This window comes from Delphinus delphis, chromosome X (genome assembly GCF_949987515.2).
Source record: "Delphinus delphis chromosome X, mDelDel1.2, whole genome shotgun sequence".
Taxonomy (NCBI): domain Eukaryota; kingdom Metazoa; phylum Chordata; class Mammalia; order Artiodactyla; family Delphinidae; genus Delphinus; species Delphinus delphis.
In genome coordinates this window covers 83,757,779-83,769,853 of record NC_082704.1, presented here as the reverse complement: position 1 = coordinate 83,769,853, position 12,075 = coordinate 83,757,779, and the positions used below count along the sequence as shown (strand labels likewise).

Here is a 12,075-nt window from a genome sequence, read left to right as displayed (position 1 = left end):
GGCAGAGGGAAAAGATAAGGTAAAGGTTAGGACAGTGAAGGTACTTTGGGTGTAAGAAGATGATGTCTCCCTCAAGTGCAGGAAGGCTTCTTAGAGGTGGTAGCAAATGTGAGACATCCCAAAAATGGTGAAACAAATGCTTAACTGGTAAGCAGAGGCTGCTTGTTTAGTCCTACCTCTGTCACTTCTAAGCTATGTGAACTTAGAGTCTTTTCCTGTCCTGGGCATTTTTTTCACGTATAAAATGGGGTTGCTAAATACCATGATTAGAGAGACCTCTTTTAGCTCTGACAGTACATTTTCCTTTGATTGCAGCTTGACTTTAGTGTATGGCCAGTCTTTGGTTCAGCAGAGAAAGGTGAAAAACTTTCTAGGTCAAGGAACAACATAGAAAAGGCAGAGAGGCACATGCAAGGAACGAGAAGTAAACCAATTTGGAACTAGTTGTTTTTCACAACTTGTGCTATCCAACCTAATGATTATTCTGGTTGAAAATTATTATTATGATTGATAATAACACCTCATCTATGTTGTTAAAAGTGCTAGCCATTAAAAGGAAATCTGTGTGACATAGTTTTAACCAGTATTGTACTCCCTGCTAAAGTCAGTACTGAAGGATAAGGACTGCCATCTTTTTATTTATTGGGAAAAGGAAAAGAACAATCATTAAATCCTACTTTGCTTCAGGTACTTTCATATATTTGACTAAAATGCAATTTCCATGAGGGCAAGATTTTCTCTTTAAATCTACTGTATTAACTGCTGTATCACCAATACTTGGAATAGTGCCTAGAATATAGTTGGCACTCGATAAATATTCTTTGAATGACTTGGGAAAATGTATATACATAAAATCTCATTTAATCCTTATAACAAACTTGCAAAAGAGGCATTAGCATTCTGATTATACAGGAGGGAAAAGAATGGCTAAAAGAAGTTATGTAAACTTGTTCAAAGTCATGCTAAGGTCAAACACAATAGACTATAAGCTACATATGGGCAGGGAATGTGTCTGTTTTATTTTTTATGGTATCCCCAGCAGTTAGCTCATTATCTAGATTATAGAAGCACTCAATACATATCTTTCTTAATGTATATGTATAACTGATTCACTTTGCTATACACCTGAAACTAACACAACATTGTAAAGTAACTATACTCTAATAAAAATTTTAAAATATATATCTTTTTATTGAAGTATAGTTCACTTACAATGTTGTGTTAGTTTCTGGTGTACAGCAAAGTGAATCAGATATATATATATGTGTGTGTGTGTGTGTGTGTGTGTGTGTCTATACATATATATAAGCATACATATATACATACATACATATTCTTTTTTAGATTCTTTTCCATTATAGGTTATTACAAAATATTGAATATAGGTCCTGTGCTATATAGTAGGTCCTTGTTTTTTTTATATATATAGTAGTGTGTATATCTTTTGAATAGGAGGAAGCAAGCAAGCAAACACATACTTGTATGAACACAAATACAATTCATTTTGCCTTATACCAACCACATCATCACCCAAACTCAAAAGAATAATTGAATCTCAAGAATTCATCAGTTGGCCTCACATGTTTGTTGGTTTAAACATTCTGTGATTTTTTTTTATGCAGTTTCACTTGTAGACAGTGGTGGTTCTCCTTCAGTCCTTTTAACCTTTAGATAGTCTCAAGGTCTTCTTTTTGGAGGATGTTTATACCTTCCTTTTGGAGGATGCTTCTTTTTGGAGGATGCTTTAAACTTTTTCTATAAAGAGCCAGGTAGTAAGTATTTTAGGCTTTGAGGGCCATATGTCCTCTGACAGAAATACTCAACTGTGCCATTGTGGTATAAAAGCAACATGTAGATGAATGAAAATGCCTGTATTCCAATAAAACATTATTTACAAAAACAGGTAGCAGGCCAGATTTTGCCACAGACCATAGTTTACCTATCCCTGTTTTATAATAGTATGTCGATTCTTCCATCTCTTGCCTTTCCAGGACTTCTCTAACACTGTGTCAACTGTGAAGCTCCGCCTATCCTTGGTATATTAATACATGACAGGACAAATACAGTTTTAATGAGTTTTAACAGTTAAACCCCTTCCATTTAATAACTGTAGATGGCAGAGGCATAATCACAACAGAGAAAGATCAGCTAGAGAGGGTGGCAGGTAGCCTGGACAAAGCCCCAAAATATGGTTCCTTCTCCTAATCATGTTGGTAGAAGATCTGGACATCAGGTTTGCAGGGAAAAAAACTAGATTTTTTGGCTTTTTTTCATCAGTGAACCTAGAGCTGATCAGATAAAAACAGGCTCACAAATAACCATATCCATAAGAGACTGAATGCAATCTCATACGCCAATTTAGGTGACCATGAAAACTATCAAGTGGACCAATTACTCATATTCTCTACTTTCCTACTTCCCTACATCAGGATGTGTAAAAAAAAGTCTTGAGTCTTCTTCAAGGAAAAAAAGGGAGAAGACTCAAATCAATAGAAATAGAAATGAAGAAGGAGAAGTAACAACTGACACTGCAGAACTACAAAGGATCATGAGAGATTACTACAAGCAACTACGCCAATAAAATGGACAACCTGGAAGAAATGGACAAATTCTTAGAAATGCACAACCTTCCGAGACTAAACCAGGAAGAAATAGAAAATATGCACAGACCAATCACAAGCACTGAAATTGAAACTGTGATTAAAAATCTTCCAACAAACAAAAGCCCAGGACCAGATGGCTTCACAGGCAAATTCTATCAAACATTTAGAGAAGAGCTAACACCTATCCTTCTCAAATTCTTCCAAAATCTAGCAGAGGGAGGAACACTCCCAAACTCATTCTATGAGGCCACCATCACCCTGATACCAAAACCAGACAAAGATGTCACAAAGAAAGAAAACTACAGGCCAATATCACTGATGAACATAGATACAAAAATCCTAAACAAAATACTAGCAAAGAGAACCCAACAGCACATTAAAGGGATCATACACCATGATCAAGTGGGGTTTATTCCAGGAATGCAAGGATTCTTCAATATACATAAATCAATCAACGTGATATACCATATTAACAAATAGAAGGAGAAAAACCATACGATCATCTCAATAGATGCAGAGAAAGCTTTTGACAAAATTCAGCACCCATTTATGATAAAAACCCTGCAGAGAGTAGGCATAGAGGGAAGTGTCCTCAACATAATAAAGGCCATATATGGCAAACCCACAGCCAACATGGTCCTCAATGGTGAAAAACTGAAATCATTTCCACTAAGATCAGGAATAAGACTAGGTTGCCCACTCTCACCACTATTATTCAACATAGTTTTGGAAGTTTTAGCCACAGCAATCAGAGAAAAAAAGAAATAAAAGGAATCCAAATCGGAAAAGAAGGAGCAAAGCTGTCACTGCTGGTAAATGACATGATACTATACATAGAGAATCCTAAAGATGCTACCAGAAAACTACTAGAGCTAATCAATAAATTTGGTAAAGTAGCAGGATACAAAAATAATGCACAGAAATCTCTTCCATTCCTACACACTAAGGATGAAAAATCTGAAAGTGATATTAAGGAAACACTCCCATTTACCATTGCAACCAAAAGAATAAAATATCTAGGAATAAACCTACCTAAGGAGACAAAAGACCTGTATGCAGAAAATTATAAGACACTGACGAAAGAAATTAAAGATGATACAAATAGATGGAGAGACATACCAGGTTCTTGGATTGGAAGAAATAACATTGTGAAAATGACTCTACCACCCAAAGCAATATACAGATTCAATGCAATCACTATCAAACTACCACTGGCAAATTTCATAACTTGTATGGAAACACAAAGGACCCCAAATGGAACAGAATAGGAAGCCCAGAGATAGACCCACGCACATATGGTCACCTTTACTTTGATAAAGGAGGCAAGAATATACAGTGGAGAAAAGACAGCCTCTTCAGTAAGTGGTGCTGGGAAAACTGGACAGCTACCTGTAAAAGAATGAAATTAGAACACTCCCTAACACCATACACAAAAATAAACTCAAAATGGATTAACGACTTAAATGTAAGGCCAGACACTATCAAACTCTTAGAGGAAAACATAGGCAGAACCCTCTATGACATAAATCACGGCAAGATCCTTTTGGACCCACCTCCTAGAAAAATGGAAATAAAAACAAAAATAAACAAATGGGACCTAATGAAACTTAAAAGTTTTTGCACAGCAATGTAAACCATAAACAAGACAAAAAGATAACCCTCAGAATGGGAGAAAATATTTGCAAATGAAGCAACTTACAAAGGATTAATCTCCAAAATTTACGAGCAGCTCATGCAGCTCCATCTCAAAAAAACCCAATCCAAAAATGGGCAGAAGACCTAAATAGACATTTCTCCAAAGAAGATATATAGATTGACAACAAACACATGAAAGAATGCTCAACATCATTAATCATTAGAGAATTGCAAATCAAAACTATAATGAGATATCATCTCACACCGGTCAGAATGGCCATCATCAAAAAATCTAGAAACAATAAATGCTGGAGAGGGTGTGGAGAATAGGGAACCCTCTTGCACTGTTGGTGGGAATGTAAATTGATACAGCCACTATGGAGAACAGCATGGAGGTTCCTTAAAAAACTAAAAATAGAACTACCATACAACCCAGCAATCCCACTACTGGGCATATACCCTGAGAAAACCATAATTCTAAAAGAGTCATGTACCAAAATGTTCATTGCAGCTCTATTTATAATAGCCAGGACATGGAAGCAACCTAAGTGTCCATCGACAGATGGATGGATAAAGAAGATGTGGCACGTATATACAATGGAATATTACTCAGCCATAAAAGGAAACGAAATTGAGTTATTTGTAGTGAGGTGGATGGACCTAGAGTCTGTCATACAGAGTGAACTAAGTCAGAAAGAGAAAAACAAATACTGTATCCTAACACATATATATGGAATCTTAAAAAAAGAAAAGGTTATGAAGAACCTAGGGGCAAGACGTGAATAAAGACGCAGAACTACTAGAGAATGGACTTGAGGATATGGGGAGGGGGAAGGGTAAGCTGTGACAAAGTGAGAGAGTGGCATGGATATATATACACTACCAAACATAAAATAGATAGCTAGTGGGAGGCAGCCGCATAGCACAGGGAGATCACCTCGGTGCTTTGTGACCACCTAGAGGGGTGGGATAGGGAGGGTGGGAGGGAGGGAGATACAAGAGGGAAGAGATATGGGGACATATGTATATGTATAACTGATTCACTTTGTTATAAAGCAGAAACTAACACACCATTGTAAAGCAATTATACTCCAATAAAGATGTTAAAAAAAAATTCTGAGTCCTTCTTATGTGCCATAAGGTGTACTAGGTGCTGAGGACACAACAATGAATATGAAGCAGCCGCTCCCCTCATGGTTCTTGTAGTCCAGTGGTCAGCACATTTTTTTCTGTAATGGGCAAAATAATATTTTTTTGGCTTTTCAGTTGTGACAGTTTCTGTCACAACTACTGAGTTGTGCCATCATAGTGTGAAAGCAGCTATAGATAATATGTAAATGAATAGGCATGGCTCTGTTCCAATAAAACTTTATTTATGGACATTGAAATTTGAGTTTCATATAATTTTCACATGTCATAAAATCCTATTCTTTCTTTTCCCCAACCATTTAAAAATACATTTTAAAAAACACTCTTAGTAGCAAGTCATCCCCAAAAAGGTGGTGGGTTGGATTTAGCCCATAGGCTGTAGTTGGCCAACTCCTGGTCTGGTGTAATGGGGAAGATAAACATAGAAACAGATTATTTCAACACAATGTGATAAAACCTACTAGAGTTCTATGGGAGACAGAGAAAGTTCACCTAACTCAACCCAAGGCATCAAAGAAAGTACCCTAGAAACATCCCCAGAGCTGAATCTTAATGGTCAATATGAAGGCATTAACTAAGGAAAGGAAGAGGAAAGTATGCTCCAATAGAAAGCAGAGAATGATCAGAGTCAGAGGTGACAAACAGCATGAAATTCTTGGGGAATGGTATTGCTCTAGCACAAAAGACAAGTGTCAGATGAAGTTGCAGGTATGGGTAGGGATGAAGATATACAATGTCTTATTTACCATGCCTCTGGGCAATGAAGGCCACTTACATGTTTCCAGGAGGGGATTAATATAATTGAATCTGTATTTTAGATTTACTTCTGTGGCAACACCTTGGCAGACAGATCTGAGACAGTCAAGAGGCTACTGAAATAGTACAGGGGAGAGATGAGAAGGGCAATAGTGGTGAAAATGGAGTGAGGAGTGTAAATTCTGGAAGTGTCTAAGAGGTTAAATCAACATGGCTTAGTGAGGGAGAACAAGGAGTCAAAAATGACTCAGGTTTCTCACTTGGATGGCTAGATGGATGAAAGTACCACCAACTGCTATTGGAAAGGGAGAGAGTTTTATAAACCAGATAATGAGTTCAGATTTATACACATTGCCTTTCAGTTCCTGCTGGGTTTTCCTGTAGAGATGTTTACCAGGCTGCTATGCATATGAGCTTTGGGGAGAGATCAGAACTAGAGATATAGTCGTGAGCACAGAATAGTGGAAAATGATATTTGAGGGCTAGATATTGAAGAGCAGCTGTAAAGGGAATGGGGTATGTGAAAGCTAGAAGGAGTAAGGTTGTTATCAGAGAGTTGAATTTAGTCTTTCTCAGCTGATTCCTGAGAATTAAGCCCGAAGCCCTCAAGACAGTGGTTCTCAAACTGTAAGCTTTACACCTGGAAAGTTTGTTAAAACATATTGCTGAGTACCACCCTCAGAGTTTTGATTCAGTACGTCTATGGTAATGCCCAATAATTTGCATTTCTAACAAGTTTCTAAGTGATGCTCGCCAGTAAGAAACACAGCCCTGAAGAATCCATTGTATGTAATGAATTAACTTCTCCCTTCTGCATCTAGCACACTCCTAGTTATGTGCCATCCTTGGGAAAACTGAGATAATGGTCACTCAACTTATTTTCTTTCTTCTGTGATTCAGATAAGGAACTCCAATGGAGAAAGACTGGAAGGTGTCAGGGTTCCATGATTGAGTCACCAGACTCTAGCCTAGATTAGACATTCAATAAATATTTGTTGACTGAAAGGTTGGCACAGTCCATGGTACAGTCAGGGGAGTGAGCTGCTGATATAGAAGGGTTTATCTCTGAAGTTGAGATCAAGGACCCATAAGACTAAAGTTTGTGATTCTTTACAAGAACAATGAAATCTTTCAGTATGACAGCAGAAACTGGGGTAGAGAAGATGATGGTGAAGCAGGTGCCAAAGTATAAAACAGAAGTGGGAGAATGACCTGCAGGCTGATAGATGACATTGGTAAGGAAATGAAAATGATAAAGCCTGCTTGTCTGAATTTCAAAAGGGATTTTTGTGTGAGTTTAGAAGAATAATGGTTTAGAAGTTGTCTGTGGAAAGCATGCCTAAACCAGGGCATGTGTATACACTATCCATCAAATTGTGTCTTAATTTTATCATTACAACAGTGCCCTGAGACTTTACCCATGTGATAAAAAATAGCATCTACACATTTTCTCTTTCTGGACAGTTTTGTAATTTCCAGCATAAACAACTTCTTGCTTTCATACATATTTCCTACTAAGGTCATTTCTAAGAATTGTATGTGTTTGGTTGCTATTGTGAATGGGATATATTTTTCCTTATAGCTCCTCATTGGTTAATGTAGTCTACTTTTAAATTAAATTTGTGCTTCTTTGACTTATCCTTTGAACTGGTTGTAACACCTTACAATATCCTTATTACTGTTAAATAAAAATCTTCAACACGTTCATTTTTCTATCGCTATGAGTTAAGATTTTATCTTTTTAAAAATTATCTTTTAACATTTGCAATGAATTGTTACTGTCCAACATTACTGAAGTAGATTTGATAGAATTTCATTCATAGGTTTTCCATCTAAGTTCAAAAATTGGATAGAGGGCTTCCCTGGTGGCGCAGTGGTTGGAAGTCTGCCTGCCGATGCAGGGGACACGGGTTTGTGCCCCGGTCTGGGAGGATCCCGCATGCTGCGGAGCAGCTGGGCCCGTGAGCCATGGCCGCTGGGCCTGCGCGTCCGGAGCCTGTGCTTCTCAGCGGGAGTGGCCACGGCAGTGAGAGGCCCGCATACCGCAAAAAAAAAAAAAAAAAAAATTGGATAGAATGTTCTTTTTGGAGCAGTTTGTCAGATGTTGGTATCAGAGTGATGCTACCTTCAAAACCAATGTGAATAACTCTTCAAGATGTTCAACTGTATAACACTGCTATAGAATTGAATTTGTCTATTCCTAGAAAGTTTGAAGGAACTTGCTGGTAAATACATCTGACCTTAAGGTATTTGTAGAAGTTTCTCTTTGATGATTGTTTTCTATGTTTCTACAATTACAGGTCCATTTAGTTTGCAACTTCTCAATAATGCTTGCCATTTAATATTTATTAGATATTTTAAATTTCTCTGAGATTTTCAAATTTATTAAGGTACAATTTAGTAGTGTCCTATAATTTAAGAAACCTTTGTATTTGCTCTTATATTCCATTTATCACTTAAATTTTATTTATAATTCATCATTGTTTTCTTGATTAAATTTGCTAGAGGCTTATCTACTTAATTCATCCCCCCATTAAAAAAAACCCTACCCATCGGCTTCATATTATATTGGATTCTTAGTCACATAATTTCATTCTTCATATTTAATAATGAAATATTTAAGGCTATAAATTTACTCCTGAATATTGCTCTCAAAGATTTGATAAGTCGTGATCTCGTTTTTGTTATTTTTTATTAGTCTGCCAGTGTTTCTTTGAGCTAATACTTGCATATAAATTGTGTCCTGAAATATTCATGCAGTTGAAGACTTTTGTTTAAATTTGTTTTCAAGTTTATAAAAGTTTTACATTATCATCAGAGAACAGAGAAAGTGTGTCTACTTGCAAGAGTTTGCAAAGGTTTTCTTTGTGGCATATCAATGATCATTTTTTTAAATGTTACCAGAATATTTGAAAATATAGTGTATTCACTGTCTATAGAATACAGTTTTTGACATTTATTAATTAGACCCTATGAATTATGGTTTTCAAACTTTTAAAGTATATATTTTAGGTCTACTTTATCTGATATAGTTAAATTACGTTAAAGTTTCCCATATAGACATTTATATAATTTTTCTTCTTTTATTGCAGGTTTTTTCTTTACATATTTAGATCCTTTTTTTCCCTCAAAGAATGGTTTCATGAATACAAATCCTTAATATAGTCTGTATCTTCTATCTCTTGGGACCAATGTGATTGTATGGTTATTGGTCCTGTTTTGTTTTCTTTTTTTCAAATAGATAAGTGACATGATTAGATGCTTATTTGGAGAATGGATTGATTGGAAGGAGGTGAGACTACAAGATTAGAAGCCAGTGAGAAGACTATTACAATGGTCCAGGTAAGAAATGATGAACAATTGGATTAAGACAAGGGCTACAGAGAGGTTTTTAGCAAGTAGAATAATCAAGACTTGGAATAACTTGGATTGAAGTGGCTTGAGGCAAGTGAGAAGAGTTGAGGGCAACACCTAGATTTATGACTTAGTTAACCATTATCTAAAGAGCAATATAGGAGGAAGAGCTGGGCTGGCTTTTCAGAATAAGCCATTTTCTGAAGTTCCTTCTTTATATTCATCCACAAACACTCAAGCTCAGACCTAAAGCTCAGTGTTGAATCTTTGTCAGTTGATTGCTTTACTCAAACCAAAGACTTTCTACCTTAGTATAAAACACTAGGCTAAATATTAAATTTCATGGAGATCACATTTCTTTTATGTGCTGAGAGCTCTTTCATAAATTAGAAGAATAACTTGGACGAGGAAAGAAGGAATAATGTCCTACACCATCCCCAGGGTAGTCCATAGGTGAAGGTTAAGTTTTCCACAAGAGGGCAGCATCACCTAATAAATTATGTCATTGAACGCCTCCTCCAATCGGGGTTGAGACGGAGAAGTTGAAAGGGTAGACAACGTAGGTTCTGGGAGCCATAGGACCTGCCACACCATGAAAACCAAAGGGCCCGATTATCTCCAAGGCCATAATTATAGCCACTCTTAAGTGACTGGTAGTGGCAGATGTCACCACAGCAGGGAGAAAGAAGACATGGAGCTCACCAAGGGAGGATGAGTGAGTGACACACCTGAACACTCTCATTCTTAGGACTGGTTCAGAAGCCAATACGGATCATGTCTACATTCCTTCTAAGTGCTGGTACCTCTGTATAACCAATATTTCTCAAGGGGCTTTATTTCCTGTCAGATCTTTTTCACCCCTAATGGTTTCCCAGCAAATCTTGTCTCTGAAGGTTAGGTTGCAAAGCACAATACAGTTTGATGATCTCCTTATTTCATAATGGTGTTTGGTTACCAATTATGCTTCTTTTATACCCTAGGGAAAGGAATGGGACTGAAATTCACTGAGAACCTATTATGTTAAAGGCATTTTACATAAATTGCCTCACTTAATCATCATCCTCCTATATAGGAACTATTATTTCCCATGTGACAGAACCAGGAAGTAGCATACATGTGTCTATCTGATTCTAAAACAAAAACTTCTAAATTCACCAATCTGCCCCTTTAAGAAGCCTTATTTAAAACCTAAACTATGACCTATCCAATACTGAGTCAGTGACAATGTGTCTATTGTATAAGACATTATTTAACATGTCACCTCTTACCTAGGTACATGGGCAGGCATGGCTTAGTCTTATGTAGCAGCAAGTAATATAATAAATCAATGGGATCCTATAAAACTTCACCCTCACTAACTCAAAATCTTTCCCCCTAAGTACTCTCTCCTCGGGATAAATCATTTGCATATAGAGCAGGAGAACAACGGAAAAATTAAAGATGGCTTCTGTGTTTCTGGCTTGGTTGACTAAGGGCATGGTGGTCCCAGTCACTGAGATAAGGAGCTTGCGAGGAGAAGAAGATGATGCATTAGGTTTTGAGCATGTTTTGTGTGAAATGCTTCTGAGACATCTAAGTATAAATGTCTAGTAGAAGTTGGTTATAGGGGTCTGGGGCATTAGAGATCTAGTCATCCACACACAGATGATAATTGAAACTCGGGGACCGGGTGAGATTTTCCATGGTATATTGATGAAATTAGAAAGGGTAGAACTAGGGGAAACACCAACATTTAAGGGATGGGCAGAGGAAGAGCAGGCGGTAGAGGAACCTCATTTTAAAAAGTGAACAGAGAGATAGAAAAAGAACAAGGAAATGGGGTATCTTGAAAGCAGGAGAGTTTCACAAAGAAGGGTGTAATCCAGAGCAACAATGTCAAATGCCATATGTAAGTCATATATGATAAAGACTAGAAATAACCCATTGACTCTGACAACTAGGAGGTAATACATATATTTTGACAGAGTAGTTTCAGTGGACTTCTGGGAGTCAAATTCAGACTGCAGTGGGTGGAAAGCTAAATGGTAGGTGAAGGTAGGTGAAGTAGAAACAGTGAGTATAGACTCGCCTTTTGAGAGACTGGATATGAACAAAAAGAAGAAGATGGGGCAGAAGCCAGAGGGGGAAGTATGAATACAGGAAGACACAAAATTTTTTCTAATAAAAATAATTAAGATGGAAAAACTTAGGCATGTGTATAACATAAAGGAAACTAACAGAAAGGGAGAAGTATGAGCTCCAGGAGTAGAGAACAAAGATACAGCAGCAAAATGAAAGGGAGACCTATGGTAAGCTCACCTATAGGTGGATGCTTTGGCAGCAGTAGAATGACTGTCCTTATCTTCCAAATATGTCCTTGTCTTCCTCCTGCTTGTGCCACTCTACTTACCTAGAAAGCTTTTCCCCTCCTGATGGTTTCTTTGTCAAATTCTACCTGTTTTTTAGCTTAGATTCTACCTCCTCTATGAAGTCTTACCCTAACCATCTCTTCTGACGTGCTTTCTCTTTCTCTTGAACTCTAATAGCAATTTCTGTCTGAACAATTCATTTGACAATCACCCTTCGCCCTGTGGAATCT

At 37.2% G+C, this 12,075-nt stretch overlaps 1 protein-coding gene across 1 annotated transcript in view; it reads right to left on the bottom strand.

Annotated features, from left to right (window-relative positions):
* Positions 1-12,075, bottom strand: part of SHROOM4 (shroom family member 4) — a 212,582-nt gene that overhangs the window by 94,290 nt on the left and 106,217 nt on the right. The window lies entirely within an intron of this gene.